Source organism: Polypterus senegalus, chromosome 11 (genome assembly GCF_016835505.1).
Source record: "Polypterus senegalus isolate Bchr_013 chromosome 11, ASM1683550v1, whole genome shotgun sequence".
Classification (NCBI taxonomy): Eukaryota; Metazoa; Chordata; class Cladistia; order Polypteriformes; family Polypteridae; genus Polypterus; species Polypterus senegalus.
In genome coordinates this window covers 73,290,490-73,300,494 of record NC_053164.1, presented here as the reverse complement: position 1 = coordinate 73,300,494, position 10,005 = coordinate 73,290,490, and positions in this window count along the sequence as shown.

Genomic DNA, 10,005 nt, shown 5'->3' with positions numbered 1-10,005 from the left:
TGTCCATGCTCGGAAGCCATCAAACCTGAATGAACTAGAGATGTTTTGTAAAGAGGAATGGTCCAAAATACCTTCAACCACAATCCAGACTCTCATTGGAACCTACAGGAAGCGTTTAGAGGCTGTAATTTCTGCAAAAGGCGGATCTACTAAATATTGATTTCATTTCTTTTTTGTGGTGCCCAAATTTATGTACCTGCCTGATTTTGTTTGAACAATTATTGCACACTTTCTGTAAATCCAATAAACTCCATTTCACTTCTCAAATATCACTGTGTGTGTCTCCTATATGATATATTTAACTGACATTTTGTATCGTAACAACCAATGATTTATACAGGAAAATAATGACTATTAACAAGGTTGCCCAAACTTTTGCATCCCACTGTACATGAGATGGATTGGCACTTCATCCTGGGTTTGAAACTACTTATCACTATATGGTCCCTACAACTCTAAACCTTTTTATATGGATTCAGTAAAGGATGACTGGATGACAGTACCTATAATAAGAGTAAAGGGATGCAAAAGGCTATTTTAATCTTTCCCCAATGATCCCATGGAAATCTGGAAAATCTGACCACTAAAATATAGTTTATTCTTGTTGTCCTTTGTCAGATGTTGATATGAGAAAATATACAGAATGCAAATCTTGTCACTGAATATTTTATTCTGGCTCTTTTCTGTATAACAGTGTTTTTAAAAGCAAGGAAGAAAAAAAAATGGAAAAATTCTGGTGAATCAATGTACCATGTAGTCTTGTGTAAGGTACATAGTGACAAAATCAGACTGACCATCTGTCGGCTCTGCCAAGTACTGAGTGGTCTACTCAGTGAAGGCCTGAAGTGTCATTCCTTATAGAGTAAATAGGTTTTATAAACAAAAACAGCAACTATTTAATGTTACTTCTAGTGGTATTGAACAGTATCTTGAGACAGATAATATGGGACAAACTGGAAATACAGTATATGGACACTGATTTACACCATAAGCACTAGGTCCTGCAAGTCCTCACTGTCTACAGTATATGGAAGTGAAATGGCCTCCACAATCACCTTTCTAGCAGTTAAGCTGAATACATTTTACCCCTGTTTTAAAGTTTAAAACCAAAGCCTCCTGTCAAGGTTCCCTTAGTGAGGTTTGTGTACAATATGATGACCACAGTATGTGTGGGATTTTAAAAGGTTTTTCACAGATCATCCAAACCCTGCATTTTCAGATATCTTCAACCTATCACCACTTCTTTCTGCCTTCACTCAAAATCCCAACCTGACTATTACCCAGTCACATTTTTGGGAATGAATACACGGAAAGGCTGTGCAACACTGTTTTTATATGGATACTGGTTTCCTAATGAGCAGGCCACAGATGTTAAACATACACAGAGAAGTTTCATCCACACAGATTTTCAGAGCTATTGCATCGGCTTCAGACCACACTAACTCTTCTTCCATGACTGTAGAACCAAATGTAGTAGCAGTCTCTTCATCAAACTGGATGTCGACACCACAGTGATAATCCTTAACAGTGATGCCTTGACTACAGATGTAAATGTGGTTGCAGATGCATCGACATGGTGTAGTGAAAATAACCTAGTTGTAAACATTGCTTAGACAACCGAACTTATTGTTAAATCTGAAATGGCCCTGTTTTGGTGCTTAGTGTGCTAGCAGCTGGAAAGTTTTCTAGCTGATCCCTGGCTTCCTGCTTTAATAGTTAATAATTCTTTATATCTTAATGAAACAGCAGATATCCCTACTTGTCACAAGATCCACTGCGTTGAATCCTCCAGGATAAAGGCTAAAAAGAACCAATAAAGTACTACTAAAGAACATTTATGTTAGGCAGAATGCCCAATGGAATCTGGGAAGTCTTTTGTCCCAGAATCCCTAGAAATTTTGTTATTTTCTCCAGCTTAACTGGAGTTTTTAAAAATTTGCATTCATTTTTTTCGTTCTATCCTGCCCATCTGAACTTATTGCGCTGCCATTTAGAAACATGAGAAAAAAATTCTATATTTTGAGAACTCTGTTTCTGTTAATTATAAATCTTTCTTTTGAAAGTATACATTATTTATTTATGTTTTGTATACCGTTTATTCATCATTATTCTTATCTAAATTACATTTGTTTTTCTTTGCTTGTAACTATTTTTTGACGTGTTGCATAGCACAACAAGCTAAATCCTTAGTTTGAAAATGTGCTGTAGAATAGATAGATAGATAGATAGATAGATAGATAGATAGATAGATAGATAGATAGATAGATAGATAGATAGATAGATAGATAGATAGATACTTTATTAATCCCAAGGGGAAATTCACATTTTTTTTTTTTTTTTATAAGTTAAGGAATAAGTGATGTGGTTGTTGTTATTCCAATGTGCATCTAGCTACCACCCTCATACTTTAGTAATTTATGACTCCTGTTGCAGAGTTATCCCATCCACATCAAGGTTCCAAAAAGAAGCTTAACTTATTTATATCCGTAATAGACTCCATACAGCAAATTATCATGAATAGCTGATAATAGATTTGTAAACTACCATTGGGTCATGATGTTAAAAGGATTGTTGTGGCACTTATTAACATAGGGCAAGTCACATTTTTCTTAATCTGTCAGTGTCCGACTAGGTAGCACACCATATATTAAAGATTTCAGTTTTTTCCAAAGCACAAAGAGCCAACTTCATATGCAAAAAACCCTTCCAAAAATGAAATGTTGCTTAGTCAAGCAATGGTGCTATTAGGAACCACACAACTCAATAACTAACCAAAAAACGGCATTAAAGAAACAATGTTTTTAAGATTGGACATCTGAGATCTGGTTGGTGCCATGCCTGACATTTAAGCAAACCATGTCATCCATTGGTAGACAGCAGCGATGAAAGAAGCAATCAAGTTAAAGAAGGAGGCTTTCCAATAATTGCTAGCAAGATGGCATCTGGCTTCCATAGGCCAAGAAATAAGCAAATGCAGCAACATCTGAAGTAAAGATTTGACAGGAATTTGGTGAGACTGAGAAGAATGACTTTGGATGACTTCAGGGAGGTTCTGGCAGCCACTTTTAGAGCTTATCACGGGCTAGTGCAAAATATCTCACAACAATCCAGAATTAACATTACACATTATGAATTGCACAAAATGATTTCTTGCTTTTGTAGAAGTTTGCACAATTCACACTCAAGTGTAAATGAGGTTCACTCAAAAGACACACACATTAGATGGGACTCTTTCTTATTACGTGACTTGGATGGAAGAGCAACTTCCTTTCACACTCTTAATGGCTGTTGCTCTTTGTCACACAGCAAGATTTTGTGCAGATAAATTGAAAAAGTCCTGGTGTCTATGTCAGCTCAATGATTAAATGTTTTTAGCAGGAATGGGAAAAAAGCTGATATCAGTTGAGAATATCACACCTGTATCACAAGATCCAGGTGAGGGGACACTGGAGCACTCATGTTGCTGCCATTCCTCCCAGTAATAATAATAATATTTCCAAGCAGTGGAAGGATCATTTATATGAAATATCCTCCCAGGGAAAGAGCTGCAGCAATTAGGACATCTCCAGGAGGAGCTGGAGATTAATATTGAGAAAATAGAAGTTTCTGCGTTGCTTTTTACTTCTTCAAATATCAAAAGAATAGGACAATACATGTAATGGATGAATGCTTAAATGAGCGAATGAACTGTATAGTTTCTTTCAAACTTTGCTCAAAAACTCTAAATGTTCCTTTAAATTAAAACTACAAATTCTCTAGGGATCACTAAAAAACTGCTGTCATTGTTTATTTTTCAATGACTAAGGTAAGTATTGTAAAGAGATGCAGATGGACAGTTCATGGCTCCGTACCACATTCAAATTTGTTCACGATCAAGTTCAAGAAACCTGTTACATTCATTTTACTATCTTTGCCCTGCAGTTCATCTGCTTAGTGCTACTGCTTCATAGCTCCAGAATCCTGAGTTTAAATACTGGCTGAGTTACTGTCCATGTATAGTTTGCATGCCCTCTCTATGTTTTGTGTGTGTGTGTGTGTGTGTTTTTTTTGTTTTTTTAGTGGTTCTGTTTTTCATTACACATCCCAAAGACATTCTTTTAGGACTTATTGGCAATTTTAAATATACCCGGTGTGTTTGAGTATGCCCTCCATGGACTTTTCACAGGCAAAGATGTGTATCTTATGTTAAGTGGCAGCTTTAAATTAGCCTAATGTGAATGTGTATGTCTGTATGCCTATTTCTGTGTCCTGCCCAGTCATACTGGCATATGCTCCATCTTCTTTGGACCATAAAACTGGAACACGTAGTGGGGCTGAAAAATTAATGGCAACACATTTCAGTTTCAGTTTTACCTGTCTTCTGCTTCTAAACACGTCATTAAACTGTATTACAGAAATGGTAAAGATGAATGTACAGTATAAACGTTACAATAACAGAAAGCGGTGTACTTTACTGAATAGATACATACAGTATATACTGAGTGAGAATAATTTTACCGTCATGCTGGTACATTCTGTTATAAGTGGCCTTTATTAGGTTTCTGAAAAGTTGAGAATGTCCTTAACAAACATTACCCTATTTTGTAATCAATCTAATTATTATTAAACTGATCTCTCATAGTTTACTGTTACCTAGCTATTCTAGCAGCTATTCTATCAATGAATAGGACTCCAGTCCATCACTGCACATTATATATCTGCTCAAATCCAGAATTGAAAAAGTAATTTTAACTGTATTTTATTGTTGATCAAATATATTGTGAATTGTGAGGCTCAGACTGTTTTATTTTCACTAATTGGATTCTTTCTATATTTTTTAAGTGTTTTACATTCTATGAATGGTCTTGCCCTTTGCTAATCATTTTGTTTTTAATTGTTGTGCATTGCTTTATTGTTTCTTACTATTACCTACTTCTTTTTGTTTAGCCCAGAAGTCCTACTTAATGTCGCAATCTGCTACGGCAGTCAAGTGAGGCCTCCCGATGCAAGGACTCTTATTAACCCCCAGCCTAACTGATGGAGCACGGAGCTTTGTTCGTTTTGTCTATGGCACCCCTTCACTGAGTTGATCTTATTCATAAGAGAATTTAAGGGAATATGTTTTGATTTTGGATTAGACTTTTTCGATATTAATTGTTAAAGAAGAAGTTATTGAGGTTTTGAAAGTATTCAGGTGTGTTTGTATTTGGGAATTTTTCGTCTAATATAAATACCTTTGAAAATTATTGTGGAAAGGCTTTTGAGCAGTTAACACGTTATAGTAATTACATTGGTGAGTCAGATTTTATTTTGTTCATTAATTTTGGATTTTCTGAAGTTATTATTATTCTTTAAAGGATTTTTTTCAGTTTTCTACTCCTTTTGCTCAAAGTGTATTTTCTGTTGATCACTGAGGTATCTTAAGTAATAAAGGCTGATAAACTAAATTTACTTTTTTTAATCATTGAATGAGAATGTCGAAGACATCACAATCTTTTTGTTATCCTTTTGTCTAGCTGCTAATCATATGCTGACTTAAGTCCCACTCTGTGCAATGAAGGAAGTCAATTAGAGTGAGATAATTCTGCCAGCAATATTCACAAGATATCATAAATTGAGTATTCAATACTGTGAGGACCTCAGGACTTAAGCTGCAGGGACAGTGAGAGCCAACTGCAGTGTGATTCAAAAACAGATCTGATAAAGAAGATCAACAATGAAGCAAAAGGAGACATACTTTGAAAATGGGCTGAAGTCTGGGCATCTAATGAGCATAAAGTAGGGAAGCAAGGCAAAGGCAACACTAAAGTCAGAAATTGAAGAGGAAATGAGAAACATGAGAAGTTTACCAGAAAGAAATACTGAGTAGTTGGGCCTTGAAGGCTTTAACTAGAAAAGGAAAAACGGTAATATAAAATATGACTAAGGCTGAGCTGGCTGAGCTTTCTGAGCTGTGAAAAAGAGCAGTGCCTTATGGGAAAAAAAAGCAACTTTTCAGAAGGAAAAATAGGATTGGGCATCATAATATAGTCTAAGTTTACCAAATGGTTAATTTCCAGCTCATTTTAAATTTCAATGTCTTCACTTCTCTGCTGTCTTAAACTGGATAAGCAAGATACAAAATAGATGGACGTCTTCATTTCCTGCCCTATAAAAACACAAATACAGTAAATTTCTATTAGCACACAGAATCTAATGCTGTGTTGCTTTAATACGGACTGAATATACTGCTCTGATAAGATAGTAAAACAGATGCTCACAACATTATATGTATTTTATCTGGATCCATTATTTACTTCTAAAAATTGTGATTTTGAAAGTCAACAGCTGTAGGATCATTTCTGTTAGCTAAATCAAGTATCTTTGTTTACAATTTAGAAGCAAAGATACAACCATTCATTAATTTTCTGAATTTGCTTTTTCCTTTATGGGTGGCAGGTAGCAGGAGCTTATCCCAGAAACATTTAGCATAAGGTGGTAATGAATGTGGTATGACTTGAGTTCAGCTCAGTGAAGACTCATTTATTTAGAGAAGTCACTTAGCTAAAAATGCATGCATATGAAATTTGGGAAGGAACATACTGTCCTGTTAAGTAACCAAAGAAATTCTATCAGACATTGGAAAATAGACAGGCTCTGCAATGACCATGCTGTGAACGGAAGCTTGGTTCTGTCATTAAGGAGGTAGCAGCAATGGCCACTGTAGTTGTATTCTACTCTTTTACAAATTTGAATCTTAAATGTTTAAGGATTAACACATATCTGAATAACAACAAATGCAAGTGAAGCTAATGTGTTACTTCACTATCTCTCCATAAATATGGAGGGTGTTATCCAGAAAGATACAGTATATTTTTGTAGCTTTAAGCTTTAAACATTTCTTTCTCTCAAATGGGAGTAAAAATTAGATAACCTTATATAACACATGGATGTGACTGTACTAGGCCATTGGGCTCAGATCTGTTCAAGACAAAATAAAAAAGAATTGGACGTAAAAGGGAGTAAAAAGAGTCCAGCATACATGGCTACAAAGAAACAAGGGCAAGATCAAGAGTGTTTAAAATCCTGAAGAGTTTCATGTTTTTCTTTCAGAAATTCAAGAATTATACCATGCCCCATGGAAAAAAAAAAGATATTTAGCACAGAGAAACAGAGGAACATCACCCCGTTGATGTTATACTTTGGGATTTTCTTCTACAAGGCAGTGTGCAGAGGTGTTGGACATAAGGGAAATACTTCAGATTTGATATCCATGTCCACTCTGAGGGAGGATTTATATTCAACCTATTAGATCTAGGCTGACACAAAACGATTTATTTTATTTTTTATTTATTTTAAAGTGAATATGTCTAGTCAGGTGACTAGCAACCAGTTTAGCAACAATAAAATTAGAGGCAATAATGGTGGCAACCTAAAGAAAATGAAAAAAAAAACAAAGCAAAATCCCAACTAAATGAAAAAGAAAATAGAAAATGTAAAAATAAAAATGATTGAGAGCAGGAATCACAATACAAATAGTCATTGACTGAAATGTAACATTAGGAAAAATGATCTTGGTGTGGAATGTTGGCACAGTGGCCTCAAAGATCTTGCAGCTTAGCAATGTCATATCTGGTTTGCTCTCATATCCACAAAGATGTGTATTTAAGTTACTTGCTGACTCCAAAGTACTAACACAAGGTGAGTGGGCTTGTGTGAATGGGAGTTAGGACAGTCTGGAACACTGCAGTGGGACTGGTTCCTGGCTTGTGCCTGATATGAGTGAGATCAACTCTGTCCCCCGTGGCCATGAATGAAAATATGTTATAAATTCCTACTAAAAAAGTGACATTCATTTTGTTATTGAGGACAGAGAGGATCCACTTCAGATTTTGCCTAACAATAGTTTTCTCCTTGAGCAGGACAATGGTGGACATCCTGGGGTTGAGCTCTATACCTGATCACTGCCTCTCTTGTTTTTCCCCTAAATTCATGAATGATATCTTAGCAACTGGTTGTAAACTGGGCTCTTTGAAGGACTGGCACCCCATCCAGGATTGGCTCTTGCCCTCACCGTAGTGCTGCCACCTTAAATTAGTAGTAGTAGTAGTAGTAGTAGTAGTAGTGTAGTCATGTTTACAGAGCACAGTAAAATTCTTACTTGCATGTCCTAACAATATGCAAAATGTTGCCTCTGTTTGGCACCAAGATAAATAAGTAGTTTAACTGGTTTGAGAATTATGTCATGGTTTCATCTTTATTAATGCTTATGTACCAAGTTATGAATGGTTATTTTCAGTAAACACAAATATTCTCCAATTCATTGTTTTTTGAAAAGCTGTGAGAAACAAAATCTTTCATGTTGCAACTTGTATGTTGACAGAAAACAGATTAACATTTTGGATTATCCTTGCTCTTGTGGGAAGGATGGCTCATTAAAGTCATCTGCGTTTTAAAAAAGATGGTCATTGTTAATGCCAACTACAGCAGTAAGTGACAAGTAGTCCACTTGATTATCAGGCTTGGCAAACACCACATGTGACACCATGTTGTTCATGAAGATGACAACTAATCATCGGCTCATTTAACTGCAATATTGATAACACACAATTGTCACAAAAGAGTGAGATTAGCTTACGGCCCAAAGGCAGTGTGCATCCTGCCAAATACTGTGGCACACCATTTGTCTCTTAGGAGGACAGCTTTACTTATAATTAAAAACACATACATTTAAAGATACTGAAGGTTGTGTTTATCTTGCTGATTGAGTGGGTTAGTGAGGCTGTTGTGTTGCTATGTTGTGATAATGTGTTCCAGAAATTTGGTTAACAACCACTTAAACATATATAAATACTATGGTATATTATAAATTATATCACTAAAGAATCAGTTCCAAAAATATCTAACTGTGTCTTATTCTCAATGATATTAAATCTATAAATTGTAATATGGCTCTACGTCTGTAGTAAAGAAAATTAAATATTACCTAAAATTCACAGGCATTTTAAATAAAATTCAGGGTCATCGGGAGTGATGCCTGTCCTGGCAGCAATAGGCAATGAGGCAGAAACTAACCATGGATGGGGCGACAGTCCATAGTAGGTCCCAGTCCTCCACACTCACACTAACTCAAGGCCTATGTACCTAACATCCACAAATGGAGACCCCCAGCTACCAATGCATAGACAGACTCTTTCCTTAAGAGAAATGATTCCCTCTCTACTGATGTCTGGTAATTTTCCAAATTGGCTGGTGCTATATACTGTACTTTTTGTCCATAGCCACTTCCAATAGCCTCTAGTATTGAGGTCCTAAACACGGTCCTTTCTGGCTTTATATTTGCATCGTCCTCTTAAATGAAGGTGACATTTTTGTAGAACTGACAACTGAAGTCATCCCAAATACATGCATCTGCCAAGAGCTCTAAAGATACCCTCACTACCTGTTTGTTTCCACCTGGTCCATTCAGCTGATGCTTCAATGCTTTGAGACAGCACGCCGCCAAGTGTTGCTTAATTGACAGCTCAGAAACTGAGTTTTCACATGCATCCAATGCAAGATGTGCAGTCATGGAACAAATTACACCATTTCAGTCAATATTTGACTCTTGGCACTTTGTGCCCTGGTGCAAAACGCAATTATGAGCACTGTATTAAAGCATTCAAACCCAGCCACAGGGGAAACCCAGCCACAGGGGATGCACAAACCAGTGTGTTTCTTAATGCTAGTCCCAAGCCTGGATAAATGGGGACAGTTACATCAGGAAGGGCATCCGGTGTAAAATTTTGCCTAATCAATATGTGGACAACAATACAAATTTCCATACTGGATCCGTTGAGCCCCGGGTTAACAACAACCGCCACCAGTACTGTTAGCCAACAGGGTGCTGGCAGAAATTGGGCTACTGTTGACCGAAAAAGAAGAAGAAGGAGAAGAAGAGAGGGGAGACATGTCTGGAGGCAGGAGGAGAGGAGGAAAGTAAAGAGAGTGGAACTGAGGTTGAGAGCTTTGAATATTGGCAGTATGACTGGTAGGGGGAGAGAGTTA